The sequence below is a fragment of the Adiantum capillus-veneris genome, chromosome 21 (assembly GCF_014529385.1).
Source record: "Adiantum capillus-veneris isolate H3 chromosome 21, ASM1452938v2, whole genome shotgun sequence".
NCBI classification, from domain to species: Eukaryota; Viridiplantae; Streptophyta; class Polypodiopsida; order Polypodiales; family Pteridaceae; genus Adiantum; species Adiantum capillus-veneris.
Window position 1 is genome coordinate 59,169,585 of NC_140951.1, and position 22,197 is coordinate 59,191,781.

The 22,197-nt window shown below is 46.4% G+C and overlaps 1 protein-coding gene and 1 pseudogene across 1 annotated transcript in view; one reads left to right on the top strand and one right to left on the bottom strand.

Moving 5' to 3' along the window:
* LOC147431015 (RPM1-interacting protein 4-like) overlaps positions 1 to 22,197 on the bottom strand; it is a gene marked incomplete at its 5' end in the record, with an annotated part of 98,076 nt that overhangs the window by 66,985 nt on the left and 8,894 nt on the right. The gene's annotated exons all lie outside the window — the stretch shown is intronic.
* On the top strand, positions 2,889 to 5,471 carry LOC147431016 (uncharacterized; annotated as a pseudogene).

The following is a 22,197-nucleotide window of genomic DNA, read 5'->3' on the forward strand; positions in this document are numbered from 1 at the left end:
GTCACAATTTAATATTTTGACTCTGGCCGCCCAAGAAAATGGCTAGCCAACCACAATATAAATACTTCTCTGAAGCATGTTTGACTTGATTGTTTCAACGCCTCTCTCTCTCTCTCTCTCTCTCTCTCTCTCTCTCTCTCTCTCTCTATTTCATGCTCAAGCTCTCGAGAAGGCCATGCATAGGTTACGCAACACACTCGAAGGTCACCCCAACAAAAGCTAGCGTGCAACCCGTTGGAGATAGCCGCACTCAGACAAGTGCTCTACCAGCTGTGCAGACAGTTTTTTCAGCACTCTATCGAGTTCCCGACACTGAATTTCAGCAAAGGCAACCTCACTTGGACACTCCACAAGCAAGGAGTTAACAGAAGTGATCGCTTCCGCATAGAGGAATTCAAAACCGGACATACATAGCCGTTTCCGGCTAAAATTTCAACCGTTAGGCTAATGATTCACATGCATTTTTTGCAACATATTAATTTTGGAACGAAAAACTCTGCAATTCATGTGTTTGTAGGAATCAAGTTATACTAATAGAAAATCTCGTGAAGGGGGGACTAGCCAATCTTCTGGTCCCATGTGTCATGTCCCTCTACATTATTTCTAAGTTTTTAAACGATATAACTTAATAGTTTCAAAAGTATTTATGTGCATGCATCCGTATTTGTGAAAAGGCACACATAGTAAAACATGCACAATGACTTGCTGTCACGTGACACATACAACCCTATGTGTCCATGGACAAGCTACAGCATGACCGGGGTTCAATTCAGTCAAGTCAGTCTAGAATAAAAAGTGATTTAGCACTTTTGTAAGTCTGTTCGCAGACCGTGCATGTCCAGACACTTAGAGTAGATGCATATCCTCTGGTTGCACACAGCATGATCATCAACATTATCATCAGAATCCATCAGGAGCATTTTTACAATGCATAGACCTAATTTCCCTATTTTAGCCAACTTTCACTTATTATTTTTAAGTGACTTGGGAACTAGGTAGGGCAATTTTGCTAAGTTTGTATATATAGAAACCTAGCGCTAGCACTTTCTGGCAGAAGAGACAGCAAGAGCACCTTTGCTCAACAGGCACCTTCTCAACAGAACCCCCCAAGACCAACCTAGCGTTTTTGCCAAGCAGAGACCTAACGTTTCTCATCCACAACAGAAGCCAGCGTTTTTGCACTTGCAGATTCCGGGCGACAGTAGAACAACAGATCAGCCTAGCGATTTGGATCTGCAAGACAACCGGCAACAGCAAAAGCCCTAGCGTTTTTGCAAGGAGACCAAATTCAGCCTAGCGTTTTTGGATCAGCCTAGACCTCAGCGTTTTTGCAGTTCCGTCGCGACAAGGCATCAAGAAGGACCAGCGTTTTCAGTTTTCAGCAATCAGACATCGCAATAGAAGTCCCAGACCTCACAGATCTCACCTTCCCGCAGCAGATCCTCGCCGCACGGTCAGATCCAACGCAGTTTGCAGTTTCAGCCCGAAAAACGCAGATTTCAACATCTGCGTTTTCAGCACGTCGTCGTAGCATCGTCGTCATCGACCTAGAGTCAGAATTCAGTAGATACAAGATTTGCAGATTTCAACCTTAGCGTTTTCAGATTTCAGCCCGTCTCGTCGTCGTCCTCATCATCATCGACATCGTCGGCAAGTCCAAAGCATTGTAGAGATTTGTGCAATCATAAGTAGACCGCTCTCGCCATAGAGAGTGGGGCCTTCGGAGGAGGGTTTGACAATATTCTGGTGTCGTATTCTTCTCTCTCTATCTCTCAGTCTCATGCACCTTCATTCACAGTGTTCACCACTTTGTTTGTGTCCATTGCACTCTCTCACTAAAGGAACGGAAGGCTCTCCCTTTCGTAAGTAAAAGGAACCCTTTAGCACAGTTCAGAGCACTCATCTTGAGCAAAGTTCAACATTCACTTCTCCTGCACCTTACACTTGCATTGAGTTTTGTTTTGAAAATGCTTGAGCATTAGGTATTCTATTCGAAAAGAGCTTCCCATATTGATGGCTTTGTTATCAGTTTTTCGTTGATTCTAGAATGTTCTAGAAGCTTCTAGTCAAGGGCTCGAAGAATCTTAAAGGAGTATTCCAAAAATAAGACACGTGTCAAGACACTTGTTACCTGTGTAAGGACACTTGTCAAAGACAAAAGACAATTCACTCGTTTTTTTTGTACGACACTTGTGCCAAGATACTTGAGACATGTAAGGACAATTGTCAACGATAATTTATTTTTTTAGAAAACTAGCAAGACACTTGTGATAATGCTAACACATAACCTCTTATTCAAGAGGCAAGTTTATCTATAAAACAAGCCCCTTTTCCCTCATTTTTGGAGTATCCCCTCATTGCTTAAATTACTCTCTAAGTCTCAACCAAAAAAGCCTCTTCACTACTATCACCATTGCCCTCTACATGCTATCTCTCCCTCAAGCTCTACATGCTACCTCTCTCTCTCATTCAAGCTTATGTAAAGAAGGAAGACGTTGGAGAAGCTTTGCCGAAGTGATCACATGAAGGAGAATCCATGAAGAAGCCACTGCTGAATTTCTCCTTCATCGAAGAGCATCACTTTTGTGCATTCGACATGCAAGAGAAGACAAGTGATTGTGTGACCCATTGGTAGGCCTTTGGAGTGGCACACAAACTGGCGAGTTTTTCCAACTCTTGTATGTGCTTGTAAGGGCAACACATGCAAATGAGGGGAACCAACAAGGTTGTTTTCTTACTTGTTTGACAGTGATTCCATGCTGAATTTTCAGCCTATAGACTTGTAATTTTAGAGTACAGCTCGGGGGTCAGGAGGGGTGGCCATACTATTCAAACAGAGCTTACACAACCGGATACAGGTGATGAGTAGAGACGAGGAGGCATGCTATATGTGGGTACGGCTAGAGCTCACCCATGAGAGAGGGCTATACATTGCCATATGCTACTTTTCACCACATGGATCACGATATGCTATCCAGGACCCCTACTCCCGACTGTCGGAGGACATTTCTCACTACACATCACTCGGGGAAGTCCTCCTCATGGGGGACTTCAACGGGAGGACACAGAGCCGACAGTGTGAGATCTATGATATGGAGCAGCCGGAGATCATGAGGGCACTTGAGCAGAGGACATGGGGGTGAGTAGAGTGTCTGCAGATGGGGGACAGGACAACACTGGATATGGCAGACACCTTCTTGAGCTTGGCAGCAGGCACCATCTCGTTATTTATAACGGGATGGCGAGGTGGCCAGATTCTGGGGGATTCACTTGCTTCCCACACAGTGGCGGAGAGAGCACAGTAGACTATTTGTTGGGCTCTACCCAGACAACAGAGCTTATACACTCCTTCAGCGTTGCACGCACACCGATAGGGGCGGATCATACTTATCTCACATTCTCCCTTTTTGCTACACAGCTTGCTGACCCCCCCGCCTCCCCCCCTCACACTTACACTACCATTTCTTTCACTCATGAGCTCACTCCTGTTTATATACATCACCTGCATGAGCACCTTATACACTTAGACCCCACAGCCCCTCTGGACACACTCACCACACACATTACATCCATCTTACACGAGTCAGCCACTCAAAGTTTCCCACATCACATACACACACACCCTCCACGCACTGGCACTATGCCACAAAACAGGTGGTACGACGACGAATGTCGAGATCTACACAGACACCTACATATACTGGAGACCAGAGGGGAGATTACACATCGCCAGGCTCAGCGCAAGATGCAGACACTTACCCATCGTAAAAGACGGGAGTGGGAGGAGCACCAGTATTGGGACATCTATCATTTACTCATGAGCAAGAATAGTGCTGAGGCATGGCGTCGGATCAGACCTCCCAGGCCATCCACTCCTATTCAGGACCCAGCGGCATGGCACAGATATGCCGAGAGCTTATACGAGATCCCAGGACAGCCACCCATACCTACGCCATCGGCTACCCGACCCACATCATCTACTTTCTTCACCACCCACATGGTGAAGAAAGCTATATCCCACCTACAGCATGGGAGGGCTAGAGATCAGGCAGGCCTACAGGCAGAGCATCTTATATATGGCTGTGATGCATTGGCACCACTCATTGCCCACCTCTTCAACCGCGCGCTTTCAGAGGGATTCCCAGAGTCGTGGACAGCGCACACCATCGTGCCTATCCACAAATCTGGGGATGCCATGGATCCTAGCACATATCGCACTATCATGATTGGTCCTATACTGGCCAAACTATATGGCGCGGTTTTAGAGGAGGAGCTCAGTTCTCTAGCAGAGGGAGAGGGCATGAGGACACCAGGACAGGCAGGCTTCCGCCGAGCTTTCTCTACTATTGATCATATCTTCACCCTTCGTTGTCTGATCGACCAGACACGGGTGAGGAAGAGGAGATTATATTGCTGCTTCGTTGACTTCCGCAAAGCATTTGACACAGTACCTAGAGAGAGACTTTTCCGATGTCTGGCTACGCTTGGGATTGGAGAGGAGATGGCATGGGGGATCTATGCATTGTATGAGCATGTATCTGGCAGAGTGAGATGCCCGGGTGGATTATCTGACACCCTTGTGAGCACCATTGGTGTGAAACAAGGTTGCCCCCTATCACCTACACTCTTTGGTCTATACATTGACGAGATTGTAGACTTCATCTTGCACAGGGGTGGAGAGGGTGTGGATATTGCAGGGACTACTGTACACATACTCTTATATGCAGATGATATTGTCCTGATGTCAGAGACGGCAGAGGGACTACAACTACATTTGCAGGCCCTGGATGATTTCTGCTCACAGAGAGGACTCACGGTGAACCTTGGCAAGACCAAGGTTCTCATATTTCATACATCGGCTCAGATTCGCCGACAGAGTAGATTTACAGTAATTGGAGGGGATATAGAAGTGACAGGCTCATATGTATATCTGGGGGTTACATTCACCGCAGCATCAGGGACCTTCTCCATGACACAGGCAGCCAGAGATAGACTTACCAGAGGATACGCATCACTAGCTCTGATGGAGAGACAGTGCCACCAGGCCCACTTCCAGGAGCCCCGGACGAAGGGGTGGCTCTTTGACACACTGGTCACACCTGCACTCATGTATGCCTCGGCCATTTGGGGACCGGGACTGGCAGACTCAGTATGGACACAGATAGAGAGGCCACAAATTATTATGATCTCCAGGATGATTCGCAGCAAGCCATCAGTTCCACACGACATTATTAGAGCTGAGCTGGCTAGCCGCTACACCACCGATGTTGGTAGAGGCACTCTTTCAGACTGTTTGCCTTCTTCGCAGATTCAAAGATATGGATCCAGATAGGATCTCTCATAGAGCCTTCATTGCATCTAGAGAGATGGCACAGGCAGGGGACACTAGCTCATGGTATGCCCAGACGAGATTGGCTAGCTCAGCACGGTTTTGATATTGATAGACTACCACCACTCCAGTATGACACCCAGGCCCCGACCTATACCCTCTCACGCTCTGAGTGGAATAGGGTCATCAGACAGGAGATATGGCATACATATATTCAGAGGACATGGCGCAAGCCCACAGACACCCTACCTCCTAAAATGCTATATTACTATGAGCATTTTCTGAGGTTCTCAGAGAAGGGATTCATTGAGATTCCATCATACATGCAAGAGTACATGCCACACCGACTTCGGGTCAACATTGGCCAGCTACGAGTGTCATCACATCAGCTAGAGATTGAGAGTGGCAGAGCCAGAGGCATACCACGAGAGGAGCGTACATGCCGGATTTGCCAAACGTATGTGGAGAGTGAGGAGCATTTTGTCATGAGATGCCCAGCATATACAGAGCTGAGAGAGAGAGATGGCATTGGAGACTCATTACAGCAGCATATGATAGGCCGAGAGCAGAGGAGGTTTGGCCCGTTCCTGGTTGCGGCTTTAGAGGTTCGAGAGCAGTTGTTACAGCCACGCCAGAGTCAGGATAGCTGAAACCGGCCTGTTCAATCCAAAAAGGGCGGTAGACTTTACTTTAAACCTTGATTTAGCTTTCACCCATTATTAGTCGTCTATTTTACCTGTACTTTCAAGACACAACAAAGGGGAGAGGGATACAGGCTGCTAGATTGCACCTGTATGAGTAGACAGACACCATATTGGCCCCTAACTTAGGCGCCCCTTTCGGTATTTCTTTATTGTTCAAAAGAGGGAATAAACGCTGTGGTTCCTACAAGCTGCCCCGCACAAACTCGGCTGAATTTCCACTGTTCCAGCCCGATTTCGGCAACATAACTGTACTAGAACCCTTCACGGTCAGTATTCCCACGCATTGACTGACTTTCCCGACGCATACGGGCACTTTGCAAAACCTGGCGAGAATCTGCAGCACGCTGAATTCTCTGTTTTCAGCCCTGAAAATGCTCCAGATCGCCTGTACAGCGGTCCCCTTGCGTCCCCGAACCTCCTGGGGGTATTAGGGTCCGTTTAGGGCCAAAACCCTAAACCTGCAAAAATACACAGCAGGCTGTAATTCACTGTTTCGGGCTCCGTTTCGCGTGCCGGTCGCATCCCTAGCAAGTCCTCGAGCTCCCGCACCTGTAGGGCTACTTGCCCTTTGAATCGGACGAGATTTCTGGCGTGAAACCTCTCCGAATTCACCTGTACCTGCGGGGGGATTAGCCGCTAGCTAATCCAGTACCTGTGCAAGAGGCTCTTGCCTCGGCAATCGCGCATGAACCCACACAACTGTACATTGGTCAAATGAAGAGCCCACTAGAGGGGCATAACATACTGCCAAAGGGGAGAGAGAGGGCAGTGCGTAGCGTGCAGGGCATCACTCCTGGCACCGCACTGTGCATAAGAGGGAAAGCAAGCACTCCATAGCTCTTAACCTGTGACAGAGACTTGCAAAATGAGCCTCCCAACTATAAATCACGTTTTTGCCTTCTCTATAAGTAGTAAACTGGCCTCAAAGTGCCAAGTGTCACTCATTTGTGCATTTTCCCGCTTTAGACCCTCGGGTCTAAAAATATCTCACCTGCAGCCTCTGTTGACTTGGCCACAGAGTAACAAAATGATCCCCATGTCAAACTGCACGTAATGACGCGAAGACATTTTCAGGTCCCAAAATAGCAGTTCCCTAAATTTTAGGAGATGCTGCCATTATATCTTTCTAGGTCATCCGACCCTCTTTGTACACTGTGGCCACATCCAAAACTGAAATGTAGCCTCTGTAGCAAAGGATTCCACTTTGGCTAGTCAATGACCCCACTTGGCTAACCATAGTCCTTGTCCAACCTTAGTGCTCTCTTGCCCTCAGGCCTGGACTCCCTCTGGACAGTTCCACACTAGCTATGCAATGCAGGGCAGTTAGATTTCCCGAGGGGTGTTTCCAAAAAGTGAAAGTAAATAGATAATAAGAAAGAAATCAACAAAAAGGATAGATAGTAGTCACACGCTGGTGACATACCCCCCTCTTGAAATCTCAAACGTCCTCGTTTGCATCTATGTCGTCCATGCTTACTGTCAACACTGATGTATTCAACACATGTCGACACATATACGACACATACATGCTCATTGTCAACCCTGGTGTATTCAACACCTCGTCGACTCATGTATTGCCTGCGTGTGAACCCTGTTCCAATGACATAGTGGTAGCTTCGCACTCTGCCATTGCTTTGAGTCACTAACTTTCCAATGACAAAATGGTAGCTGCACATTTTGCCACTGTCTTCTAGTACACGTTGGATCCCGTAACACTTTCGAGCATACCCAAACCGACAGTTTAAGAATGCAGTTACACATGTACTCTTTAATAGAAGCAATCACTGTATCCTTGACAGACTGACAAGAAATACTCACTTCTATAGCACTAACCAAACTTTTGGACATTCCATAAGAGCAATTGCCAAACTGACAATCTGTACAGCTCTAACATTCATGTAACAGGTATTTGATTTGAGCTCACTTTAAATACCATGTACATCATTTGTTTCAAAAGCCATTGTCACACTGACAATCCATTTAGCTTTGAAACTCAAGGGGTCAAGGTAGGTTGCAAATCGAAGGCTTCCAGGTAAAGTGATAACACAGTTGGTGACTCTGCAAGTTCACCTTCTTCCATCCACTTAGCATCCATTGGTGGATAGTTTATGAACTTTACCAAGTAACGCCTAGCAACCTTGCCTTTCACTTTCCTTTCTTTGTGTGCCAAAATCTGTTCAGGGACCAAGATCTCGTCAAGTTCCTCGACTTCCGGCTGATCTTCAGCTGGCATATCTTCTGGCACATCACCCACATAGGGTCTGAGAAGACTCACATGAAACGCATTGTGAATCTTCCAACTGTCAGGCAATTTCAGCCTATATGCAACATCACTGATTATGTCGCATACTTGAAAAGGCCCATAGTAACGCATGCTGAGCTTTGGAAAGAGTCTTTCCTTGCCCTTCATCTTCTTTAACCTTGCCTTTTCAAACCGTAGAAGCACCCAATCACCAAGTGAATATACCACTTCACGACGGTGACGATCAGCTGCTTTCTTTTGCTTTGCCTGAGTCCTTTCTAAGGCCACTTTGACCTTCTTGTACATTTCATCCATGTCTTGAACATACTTATCTGCTTCAAATATCTTGTCCTTTGTATGCAGTATGGGAGGAACTTTCTTGCCACCTTCAACTATCTCAAAGGGTGCCTTGCCAGTTGATGAATGCACTGTATTATTGTATGCATACTCCACCAATGGCAAATACTGCTCCCACTTTCCTTTATGCTCTGACACATAGCACTTGAGCAGATCTAGGACAGTAGAATTTGCCTCTTCTGACTGCCCATCTGTTTGAGGATGAAATGACGAAGAGAATTTGAGCGTGGTGCCCATATTCTCAAACAAACCTCTCCAGAACAAACTTGTCATGCGTGGATCACGGTCGCTAACAATCGACTGTGGCATGCCATGATACTTGAAAATATTGCTCATAAACAAGCGTGCCATCTGATCTGGCTTTATCTTCTTCCTGACAGGAATAAAATGAGCCTGTTTGCTGAATCTGCAAATAATGGTCCAAATACCATCATTTCCTGTCTGCGTTCTTGGAAGATCAAAGATAAAATCCATAGCAATACTTTCCCATGGTTTATCTGGAATAGGTAGTGGTTGCAATAACCCTGGTGCCTTTTGCCTGTCAAACTTGACCTTTTGGCATATTAGGCATTCTCGCACAAAGGCATCCACATCCCTTCTCAATGTAGGCCAATAGAAGAATGTCTCAACCGCTTTCACTGTAGCATCGATACCACGATGCCCTGCATACGGTGGGACATGACTCTCTTCCATAACTTTGCGTCGCAATGGCTTTGTGACACACAATCTGCCATGCATCATCATGAACCCGTCTTTAAGAAGATAGTGTTCATGACGTTGTCCATCCATTAGTTGCTCGAAGACCCTTGCAAAATCTTCATCATTTGCATACTGTTCTCTCATATCATCAAGTTCATGATGATAAGGAATCGACACAGCTGAAATTTGTGGCTTCCTTGACAAGGCATCAGCCACAACGTTCTTCTTGCCTTCCACATGCACAATCTGAAAATGGAACATGGACAAGATATTTGCCCATCGCATATGCTTCTCAGATAACTTTGTCTGTGTCAAGAAGTATCGCAAGGTCTGATGGTCCGTTTGGACAACAAAGTCTGCACCTAGCAGGTAGTGTTTCCAACTTAAGAGCGCATGAATCACAGCCAGTAACTCTTTCTCATAGACCTGCATGGTCATCTCTGGCCCTTGCAAAATTCTGCTCTCATAGGCTACTACCCTGCCATCTTGCATTAGCACAGCACCAATGCTACTACCGCAGGCATCACATTGGACCACAAATGACTTCCTAAGATCTGGCAACACAATGACTGGATCGGAAGTCATCTTTTCCTTTAAGAGATTAAAAGCTGAAATCTCTTTCTGTGTCCATCTAAAGGTGACTGCTTTCTTTTGAAGAGCATGTAAAGGTGAAGCAATCTCAGCGAAATTTCGGATAAACCTTCTGTAATAGGAGCATAGTCCCAAAAAGCTTCGGACATCATGCACCGTCTTCAAATTTGGCCATGACTTGATCGCTTCGACTTTTGCAGGATCCATTCTGACACCGTCCTTTGAGACAATGTGTCCCAGAAAGTGAATCTCTTCCAGAAAAAACTCACTTTTCTTTGCATTGATGAGCAACCTATGACTGCGTAGCTCTTTGAACACAATGGCCAAGTGATGCCTATGCTCCTCTTCATTCTTTGAGTAGACTATCATGTCATCAAAGAATGTACCAACAAACTGCTGGTGTGGACGGAAAATTCTGTCCATCATCCTATTGAACGTAGCAGGAGCATTTGTGAGACCAAAGGGCATCACTAAAAATTCGTAAAGGCCAAACGTTGTTCTAAAAGCAGTCTTGTGCACATCCTCTGATCTAATGCGGATCTGATGATACCCACTCTTTAGATCTATCCTGCTAAACATAGCTGCTCCTTCTAATTTGTCCATAATATCATCAATTCTAGGTATAGGGAACCTATTCTTGATGGTATTCTTGTTCAGTGCACGGTAGTCGATGCACATACGCCATGAGCCATCCTTTTTCTGCACCAACAACACTGGAGAACAGAATGGAGATGAACTGGGCTGAATCAGCCCCTTTTCTAACAACTCCTGTACTTGGCCCATTATCTCTTTCTGCTGAGCCGCACTAACCCTGTACGGAGGCTTATTTGGTGGGCTACAGCCTGGCACCAAATCTATCGCATGGTCCTCGGGTCTCTCTGGCGGTAATTGAGACGGTAATGAATCGGAAAAACAGTCACTATACTGTGGTAAAAACATTGACCTTTCTTTATCTAGCACAGATAAATTTGATTCATCACAATCTGACACTTCACGTGCAAAAACCAAGTACGCAGAAAGATGCTTTTTCATTACAGAAGTAATAGCAGAAGCTGATACAGTAGGAATAGACTCCCCTTTAAGCTTTACATCCAGAATATGAGTCTTTCCCCTGCTCTGTACAGTGATCTTTTTGTTGTAGGCATCCATGATTCCCTGTACACGAAACAACCAAGGAATACCTAACAACACATCACATCCGTCCAGTGGCATGATGTAAAATTCTTCAGCATCTACATAGGAACGGATATGTAGACGCAACTTTCCAATGATGGGTGTCACAGCCTCTGTATGGCCAGGACATGCCAAACCTGCCTCTGCTGTATACCCCATCTCTTCAGGTCTGATTCCCAACTTTGAAGCCAATTCTGGGGAAATAAAGTTGGCTTTGGCACCTGGATCAAAGAAGATAAGCACTGTTTGATCCCTGACCTTTCCCCATGCTCTGCAAAGCTCACTTGCATCCGAATTTGGCTTGTCGCCCACCATATCTGGCACTAGACCAGCCATGGGCTTCTTTCCTTTCTTGTCTTCCTTGTCTTCAGAATCAGCTGGCCTTTTCTTTGTAGGACAGTTGTAAGCAATGTGGCCAGGCTGCTCACATATAAAGCATTTGTTCTCTGTCCTCAGGACCTTCTTTTGCTCTTCTGACTTGCGAGGAAAACGTCTTTTCCATTTCTTTGCGGGTCCTTTTTCTGATTCAGCCGTAGCTTTGTCTTTCCCTGCGTTGGCCGACTCCTGAGTCCTTTTAGGAGCCTCATCGGGAACGTGCTTCTTGGCTGAATTTTTCTTGCCTGATCCTGCCTTGACGCCAGTGTTAAATTCACAATCTTCTCCCTTGAGCAAACCATTGCCAGTGTTTGCTACCTCGATGAGCTGCGTCAAAGTAGTGACTTTGGTCTTTGTGCAGTATTTTCTCAATCCTTTGGGTAGGCCACAACAGTATTTTTCAATCTGTTCTGTCAATGGCACAAACCTATAGGAAGTTACTGGAAGTAGAGCTTTCCAAAACTTCCGATTGTAATCATCCAGATTTCTGCAAGTGGCAGCATTAAGCTGGTGCCATTCTGTCATGACATCTGCTTCGAAATCATCAGATAACCATGCTGCTGCAAAAATCTGCTTGAAGTAAATCCATGTGGACGGAGCTTGCCCTTGAAGCAATAAAGTTGTCCACCATTGTCCCGCATTCCCTGTCAAGAAAGTGGCTGCCTTGCGGACCTTTGAAGCCTCTGTAAAGTTTCCCCCTGCATAGGCCTTGTCAAACTGCTGGAGGAATGAAAGAGCCTTCTTCCTGTCATCAAACCCTGTAAAGGTCGTAAATGACACTCCTTTGCCACCTTCTTTGTACGGAGTTGGCCTCTCCAGCGGCGTTAAATTGTCATATGGAAGTGACTGAAACATGGGAACACTATTAAGGTTCATCTGTGTTCCTTGGCCGCTATTAACTTGACCTGGAAATGCCATATTTGGCTGCTGATTTGTAATTCCAGCCATACCAAAATTTGCTTGTGGCATCCCAAATTGTCCCTGAGTGCTTTGAAACCCTGGTTGCATACCCATGACACTGTACATGGGGTTAGGCATCATCGTTTGAGCACCCGCAAACACTGTTCCTGGCGTATAAAACTGATTTCCAGGTGCATGACCAGCCATGCTTTGGAATACGGATCCACCTCCAAAATAGCCAGGGTGTACTGAAGGTGGTGGGAAGACCTGTTGCATAGCCTGTAAGTTGCTTCCCTGCCCATTAGAACCAGCTATAGGCTGCTGAAAGGTGGCGGGCTGAACTGGTACAGCTTGAAAAACTGGCATCTCAGCCACCTGTTCTTGCACCTTAGGCATACGTTGTGGAGACTGCATGTTCTCCGTCAAGTGTACAGGTGTTTCCATTGACTGTGCGGTATGAATCACCTGTGCTCGAGCCTTAACAGGCTTTTGAATATGATCCAGTGACCCAACTTGCTGAGACGGAACAGGAGGTTGCAGAAAGGCTAAAAACCTTGGGTTCTGCATTACTTGTGTGAACATAGCCACAGCAGTAGCCAACTGGGTCCTGAATATATCATCATCAGTCTGTGGTGGTCTTGAGGACTCACCCACTTCATGTGTCTGTTGACCCTGTGAAGAGGAAACCTCTTCAGTCACATCATCTGGTCTGTCAGCCATAATTACAATTCCCTGTGTCTCGTCTATGATCCCCTGTGTCTTCAAGCCGAAAACTGCCCAAGGCTCACTTCTATGGGAAAAAGTGATTTAATCCCGTCGATGGAACCATGAAACCGGCCTGTTCAATCCAAAAAGGGCGGTAGACTTTACTTTAAACCTTGATTTAGCTTTCACCCATTATTAGTCGTCTATTTTACCTGTACTTTCAAGACACAACAAAGGGGAGAGGGATACAGGCTGCTAGATTGCACCTGTATGAGTAGACAGACACCATATTGGCCCCTAACTTAGGCGCCCCTTTCGGTATTTCTTTATTGTTCAAAAGAGGGAATAAACGCTGTGGTTCCTACAAGCTGCCCCGCACAAACTCGGCTGAATTTCCACTGTTCCAGCCCGATTTCGGCAACATAACTGTACTAGAACCCTTCACGGTCAGTATTCCCACGCATTGACTGACTTTCCCGACGCATACGGGCACTTTGCAAAACCTGGCGAGAATCTGCAGCACGCTGAATTCTCTGTTTTCAGCCCTGAAAATGCTCCAGATCGCCTGTACAGCGGTCCCCTTGCGTCCCCGAACCTCCTGGGGGTATTAGGGTCCGTTTAGGGCCAAAACCCTAAACCTGCAAAAATACACAGCAGGCTGTAATTCACTGTTTCGGGCTCCGTTTCGCGTGCCGGTCGCATCCCTAGCAAGTCCTCGAGCTCCCGCACCTGTAGGGCTACTTGCCCTTTGAATCGGACGAGATTTCTGGCGTGAAACCTCTCCGAATTCACCTGTACCTGCGGGGGGATTAGCCGCTAGCTAATCCAGTACCTGTGCAAGAGGCTCTTGCCTCGGCAATCGCGCATGAACCCACACAACTGTACATTGGTCAAATGAAGAGCCCACTAGAGGGGCATAACATACTGCCAAAGGGGAGAGAGAGGGCAGTGCGTAGCGTGCAGGGCATCACTCCTGGCACCGCACTGTGCATAAGAGGGAAAGCAAGCACTCCATAGCTCTTAACCTGTGACAGAGACTTGCAAAATGAGCCTCCCAACTATAAATCACGTTTTTGCCTTCTCTATAAGTAGTAAACTGGCCTCAAAGTGCCAAGTGTCACTCATTTGTGCATTTTCCCGCTTTAGACCCTCGGGTCTAAAAATATCTCACCTGCAGCCTCTGTTGACTTGGCCACAGAGTAACAAAATGATCCCCATGTCAAACTGCACGTAATGACGCGAAGACATTTTCAGGTCCCAAAATAGCAGTTCCCTAAATTTTAGGAGATGCTGCCATTATATCTTTCTAGGTCATCCGACCCTCTTTGTACACTGTGGCCACATCCAAAACTGAAATGTAGCCTCTGTAGCAAAGGATTCCACTTTGGCTAGTCAATGACCCCACTTGGCTAACCATAGTCCTTGTCCAACCTTAGTGCTCTCTTGCCCTCAGGCCTGGACTCCCTCTGGACAGTTCCACACTAGCTATGCAATGCAGGGCAGTTAGATTTCCCGAGGGGTGTTTCCAAAAAGTGAAAGTAAATAGATAATAAGAAAGAAATCAACAAAAAGGATAGATAGTAGTCACACGCTGGTGACAATAGCAAGACACAGACTACCATCACACAGTTTTTCCGACGAGCAGGACCAGACCCCCCCACACTACCTACACAGAGTAGAGGGCTTACCCTTCTGCAGGCAGAGTCTCAAAGGGCACGTCGGAGACCGAGGCTCCCAGGATACAGGACACATGGGTGTCACCAGAGGGAGATCTCGAGGATACTAACCTTACACCATCAGTATCTAGAGCAGAGTCATGTACCAGCACCAGGAGATCCAGCATTCCAGAGATACCTGAACAGGCCACCACCGATGTACCACATTCTCTACCCTACATATGTTGCTTGTTTTTAGATACCCTCCCTATCATCTCATGGTGGTATCACCTTGCAGCCCCTAGTTGAGCCTGATGATGCGTGAGCACACCTCGACACGAGGACCCACACTATACATTGTACACCACATGCACCACCCTACCACACCCTCTTGCATAGTATAGGCTCATTTCAGTTTGTACCCTTTTTTTATTTTCCGATGCCTAGAGCATCAACACATGTATATGATATTGTCTCATAGGTCGAGTTCGGCCTTTCGAAGACGTTAATAAAGCTTTCTTTCTTTCTTTCTTTCTCTCTCTCTCTCTCTCTCTCTCTCTCTCTCTCTCTCTCTCTCTCTCTCTCTCTCTCTCTCTCTCTCTCTCTCTCTCTCTCTCTCTCTCTCTCTCTCTCTCTCTCTCTCAAGTTATCCATATCTCTACGCATCTATTATGTTGTATCTCTCCACATGTCCCTCTCTATCAAGCTCTAACCAGAGGTTAGTATTTATCTTTTATGCAAAGTGTTAATTGGCGATAATAAGCATTGTGATGTGTCAAGAGTTTCATTGGTATTAGAGCGGAATTACCATCCGGGTAATTGAAGGCAATCATGGATTTGAAGACTTGCTGCCATAAAGATGCCAAGCCACAAAGAGAGATCGACGCATTATAGTCATTCAAATGATTCCTCTTCCTCAAAAACAGAATCCTCTTGCAAGAGTAGCGATCATGAGAAATCAACCAGCCGACACACAGAAAAGAGTCCATCATCATCTCATACTCACACCCATAGAGAAGATGGATCAACAAAGCTTGAAACGAAGCTTCTTCAACGTTGAAAGTGATTAGGAATTTGTTGTCACACCTTGAACTGCAATTGGTGGTCGCTAGGAAGACAATCACAAATTCAACGGTATCTCACTTTATAGAATTTTTTTAGAAATTCTGATCTTGGAAACCCAATTGTGTTTGCCGAGGAATATCTATTAAGGAAGGTCATCATTGATCCAAACTCCTCCAAAAATGCTATTTTCTTGGAGCCTATACAATAGCCTCTTCTCATCATTCATCAACCGAGCTACGTACAAAGGAGAGGAACATATAAGAATCGGAGAATGAGAAGAATAAAATGGAAACATGTAAGCTAAGTATGAAACTTCCTTACTTCGATGGAAAGGGCATAGACATTGTAAATATGTGTGAGGTTTCAGGCCCCGTGGCCGGTCATGGCCGAGCGCTCGCCCACTTATTCTCATTCTTTGCTTATAATGATAATAAGGAGTTGAGAGGGTTTATGCTCTCAAGTGCTCCACCAAAACTCTCCGTGTCTCCTACATCTCCTTCCCCCTTCTCTCCTTCCCTCTCTTGCACTCACCGCACAGATCCTACAAGTGGTATTAGAGCTCAGGCATCCCCGGGCTTCCCCTCCCCATCACGTGTGTGCAACGACCCCAAGGAGTGGAATTTTTGGAAGCTTGGAAGCTCCACAGGAGATCGGGCAACGAGGCATCAAGCGAACTTGAGCAGGCTAGCACAGTCGGGGCAGTGAACAAAGTTGTAGCAAAGTTCGAACACCGAGTAGGAGCCTGTGAGCAAGGGAAATCAAGCACGAGAGAATCAAGAAGCCTTGCAAGGCTCAAGCAAGCTCTCAAGTGAGCTAAGGGTAGCACCAGGCCGTGAGCAAAGTAAATAAAAGCAATCGAGAGCAAATTGAAGGCTTGAAGGCCTCTTGGGCTGTAGCAAGCAGGAGCAGCAAGGGCATTCAAGCAAAGCAAAACCGAGCAAGAGAGCTTGAGCATTTGCAGAGCATTAGAGGACTACAGGTACAGGGGAGTGTAACAGAGTCGAAAGCGAGAAGGCAAATCGACATCAAACGAAATTTGAACAAGCAAATTAGGAAGCGATTGAACAAGGAGCTACAGAACGAGCAGGGCTGGTGTGTAATCGAGGAGCTACAGAACGGGCAGGGCTGCTTTCTGCTCCCCCAAGTGACACGTCTTGATAGAGGCTCGCAAGGGTGCTAGGCTAGGTCCTAAGCTAAGACTGACGCTAGACTGTAGCAGAAGCTTGTCCACGTAGCGCAAGTGAAGTGCGCACGTGAAAATGGATGGATGCCTATGATTTGAGAGATTATCCAGAAGAACTAAACCCCTATTTTGTCAGGTGCAATGGAAAAGGAATTAGCTCAAATCTAGTACTCCGCACAAACACAAGGGACACTTTACTTCACTTGAAGAAACTGAACTGAAAGAGAGAGAGAGAGAGAGAGAGAGAGAGGAGACGACACAGGGATGTCGGGTCCCAAACCCTCAAGGGCCCCCTTGCTCTGTTGCCAGAGCAAGTACTTTCTTTATTGTTGCACAATGTTGGTACAATGGTGCTAAATATTGAGATGCTGATGCTAATGGGTACTGATGTTGATGGGTACTTATGCTAATGGGTACTGATGCTACTAATGTTGGATATTGGTATTGATGCCATTGATGGTTACTAAGGTACTGAGAGGTTCTATGTCGACGACGATGACAACGAGAACGAGGTATTGATGGGTCTATGTCGACGACGAGGTAGTAATGGAGTCTATGTCGACGACGAGGTACTGATGGTCTACGTCGACGACGGTGATGTCCACGACGAGGTACTGATGGAGTCAATGTCGGCGACGATGATGTCAACGACGAGGTTCATGATGGAGACTATGTCGATGACGATGTCGACGAGGATGAGGTTCTTGATGGGTCTATGTTGACGACAACGAGTTCTATGGATCCTTATGTTGAGCCAAGGCACAAGGGGTACTAGGTGTTGGGGTACTATGTCGACGACGGGGACGACGACAACAACGGGTCTATTGCTGAATTCTGAAAACTGTTCCGTCGACTTGGCCGTGGATGGAACGATCGACTACGACGAGGGAAGGGCTGATCTACTTGTTAGATTTACACCACACTGCTCCTTCACAGGTCTAGGGCATGCATGAATGGCTATTGTGCCTCCCGCCTGGCCACCCTTTGCATATGCTTTTAGACTGTAACAAACTTGGAAACCCCAAGTCAAGATTCTGTCGCGACACAGCAGAGATTCACTTCAAAACACTTCAAATAATTAAGAGAGAGTCGACACGGCCCGGCGTAGTTCCAAGCCAAGAGATACTGGCCCCAAAGACTAGCGCCCCTTTCGGTATTTCTTTTATATTAATCTTTGAGCAAAGTACAATAGCCCGCGGATGCTCGCTCTCAGACTCTACGTCCAGATCCTCTGTAGAATGAGCTCCTTAGGTTCAATATAACGGTTACAAGGGTTGCTAAAAGCAGAGCCCAAAAAGCATGAAACTTCAAAAGCAAATTGTTCCAAAAGAAACTATTCCCAAAATCTACCAACAAAAAGCACCAGCATGATTTACGAAAATACGTTGTCGGGGGATATACGTTCGTTACGTGAGCCGGGCAGGCACCGGGCCTCTGGCTCTGGGAGGTGTTAAAGAGAGAGAACAAGAGACACTGACAGCTCTGCCAATCACCGCAATCATCAATTAATTGAATATTACTTTGAGTACAATTTAGTCCTTAGCCAAGGCGGGCTGTTAACAGCGCCGTCACTTGGATCAACTGCTAACTAGGAGTTTAAGCTCCCGTTTACAAGATTAGCCGGGCCGTTAACGACACCGGACTTAACAAAATGCTAATGCAATCTCTAACGGATGACGATGATGAAAATTTTTCTCTGTCACTTTATCTGCTTCAAATGCCCCGTGGATTCCGTTGTCTTCAATTCAATTCACTGCCTCGATCATCAAGCTTCAGTTATTACCAAAGTGCACGCCTTCTCCTACTTCCTTCTCTTGCTTTGGCTCGAGACCCAGCTCGCCATCTCAAGCCTGCTTGCTTACTTCAAGCTTCCCGTTTGCTTGTAAATCTCCTTCTCACCTTTGCCTGCTCAAGCCTCGACTTTGCTTGTAATCCTCTTTTCACCTCGGCTTGCTCAAGCCTCGACAAGCTTACCCTCAAGCTTCTCCGATGAATCCCCTACTCGCCTTGTATTGCTCAAGCTTCGGCAAGCTTCTTGCTCGAGCTTCTCGCCGAAGCTCTCTTGCTTCAAACTCCCTTGCTTAATCTCCTTGGTTCCCAGGCTAAACTTTGCTTCCTCGAGTCCTCCTCGTGTAACCTCCCTCTCCTCGTTTCTGCTTACTTCAAGGATGAGAGCGAGAGAGAGAGAGAGAGAGAGAGAGAGAGAGAGAGAGAGAGAGTTCTCTTTGCTTTGTTTGCTTCATTCAAGCTCGAGAGGGAGAGAAAGCCTTGCTTGCCTCGAGGACGAAAGCGAGAGAGAGGGAGCTTTTCTTGCTTCGAGCCCTCCTTTCCCCAAGCTTCTTCTCCTTGCAATGCTCTTCTTGCTCCTTGTAATCCTCTTTTCGCCTCGGCTTGCTCAAGCCTTGACGAGCTTACCCTCAAGCTTCTCCGATGAATCCCCTACTCGCCTTGTATTGCTCAAGCTTCCGCAAGCTTCTTGCTTGAGCTCCTCGCCGAAGCTCTCTTGCTTCAAACTCCCTTGCTTAATCTCCTTGGTTCCCAAGCTTAACTTTGCTTCCTCGAGTCCTCCTCGTTGTAACCTCCCTCTCCTCGTTTTTGCTTACTTCAAGGATGAGAGCGAGAGAGAGAGAGAGAGAGAGAGAGAGAGAGAGAGAGAGAGAGAGAGAGTTCTCTTTGCTTTGTTTGCTTCATTCAAGCTTGAGAGGGAGAGAAAGCCTTGCTTGCCTCGAGGACGAAAGCAACTTTTCTTGCTCCGAGCCCTCCTTTCCCCAAGCTTCTTCTCCTTGCAATGCTCTTCTTGCTCATCCTCTTGTCACACGATGCTTCTTCCTTGCCGAGGACGAGAGGGAGAGAGAGATAGAGAGCGCCCTAGTGCAAGCTCCTTCTGCTCCACCTCACCTTGCCCTCCTCCCCGTTCCTTCGTCTTGCCTTAATGCCCTTTGTGTTGCTTACCCCCTCATGCAAAATCCCCCCCCTATTTTAAGCTTGCCCCCTCCCTTAGCAATGGCAGCGCCGTCGTTGCTAGGGAGCATAAGAAGAGCCTCTTGATGACGTGGCAACCGACAACAAGAACGACGCAGAATTTGCCGAGAGTAGTGCCGAAAACGAGTGCAACGGCGAGCTACACCTTTTCCCTTTCTTGGCCAGGCTCATCCGATGCTCGTATAGGCCGACGCGACCCCGTTTCCTCCTACGCAGTCCCTCTTCCGCCCCAGCCCGCCATCGTCTTCCTTTTTTTTTCTTTATTTCACACACAAAACCCTTTTTTGTTTACAAAGTGGACGGCCAACTCCTCTTAGGCGGCCATTAACTTTGCCTTGGGTAGCCTTTGGCCCTTTTGGCCATTAAACCTTGGAGTAAAGGGCACCACATTCGGCATACATATCGACCCAAGCATTGCCAAGCACAACTTATTTCTCTCGGGAGTCCTTGGCTAATCATGTCTTCATGAATTTCAATGTCGTAAAGTCTTGAATAGTGCCACATGCCCGCAAGATGCAAGTATAAGTGATTGCATTTGACGTAAGGTCTTCCCATCACATTCAGTCAAAGATGGTCAGACTAGCCAAGCATTGCCAATTACGACTACCGCTGGCCAACATTACGCGGGCATTGGCGTACATATCGGCCAAGGCATTGCTATCTCAAGCACTTATTCTGTTGTATTCAAAACCCTTGTTGTTGCTCAAAACTCCCAGAGGGAACACTGACCGAGCGGATCAGACGAGTACGGAACTCGCCCCCCGTGAATCTTTATCGACCAATATCTTGGCGACCGGGACTCCGATCACTGGTCTGAAAAGACTGATGCGCTCCACAAAGTGAGCACTTCAAGCGCGTGCATTCATTTCATTATGTCACCTCAGCTCAGCTGCCCAATCCGGTACAGATCTGCAATCGACTTGAACTTTAAACTGCCATAACTTCTTCACCGTATCTCCAATCGACAAGCCGTAAAGACAAGCCGATAGAGCACGTCGAGCACTACAGTTCTAGATCATAAACTCCCATCTGTGCCTACTTCAAGCATAATCATTTTTGACATCATTAAGGCATTTGTTGGTCCTTTTAAGCCGCATCTGGCATACATTAATCATTAAACTTGGCCTCTTGAGTCTTGACAAGCCCTCATCACTGACCATTAATCAAGTAGGCTTTCAATAAGCTTGATCTGCATCTTCTTGACATATTTCTTAGCATGGGAGCGGAGCTGCACAACAACGTACAACGCAAAACACGAAAATCTGTACAATGTACCACGTCATCTTGCCAACATAAAACACGAGTGTCCTTACAATTCTGCCACGTCATCACGCCGTACAACCTACCACAGCACCATGCTACGACACCATCTATCCCTATTGTTGTCCGAGCAGTCCTACCACGTCATTATTTTGTGACATACCCCCCTCTTGAAAGAATTGTAATCCACCTCCTCTGAACCTGCACAGCCTCCGGTCTGTGCCAACTGCACTTCAATCTGTATTTGCTATAGGTACCTTAAGCTCTTGCCATCATCAGACTCACATAATTGGTAAACATATGAAAAATGAAATAAGGCTTATACCCTATGATCAACGTTCTAGCTTAATCATTAGGTAGCTGTGCATCAAGAATCTCTGAATTGTATCTGTCGTATCCTTAAAGCATTCAATCATAGATAACTTGTTTAGTGAACCCCGCCAGACTCAAGTGCTCCAGTTAATGATGCACACGGCTTGACCATTAAGCTCTCTTTAAGGAACCCTATCAAGCTCAAGTATGCCTTACTCTGTCTGCACACGGAATGGCCGTCAAGTCCTTTACCTCAAGTTCTGGTAGCAGAACCAACTCAAAAGATGTGAAGATACTTCATTAATTGTCCAAAGAAATCAACTGGAAGCCAGCCATGTAAGCTTATTGACCGCATGACAAAAAACTCTTCTAACTTAGCATAGATCTAGGAAACAAAACCTTGTACCATGCAACTTGCTTCAACAGATAACTGGTACTCTTTGAATCAGTACAACAAAAGTCACTTAAAAATAATAAGTGAAAAATGTCAAAAATAGGGAAAATAGGTCTATGCACTGTAAAAATGCTAGTGATGGGATCTTACTGAAATCTGATGGTCATGCTGTGTGCAACCAGAGGATATGCATCTGATCTAAGTGTCTGGACATGCACAGTCTGCGAACACTCACAAAAGTACAAGATCACTTCCTATTCTAAACTGACTT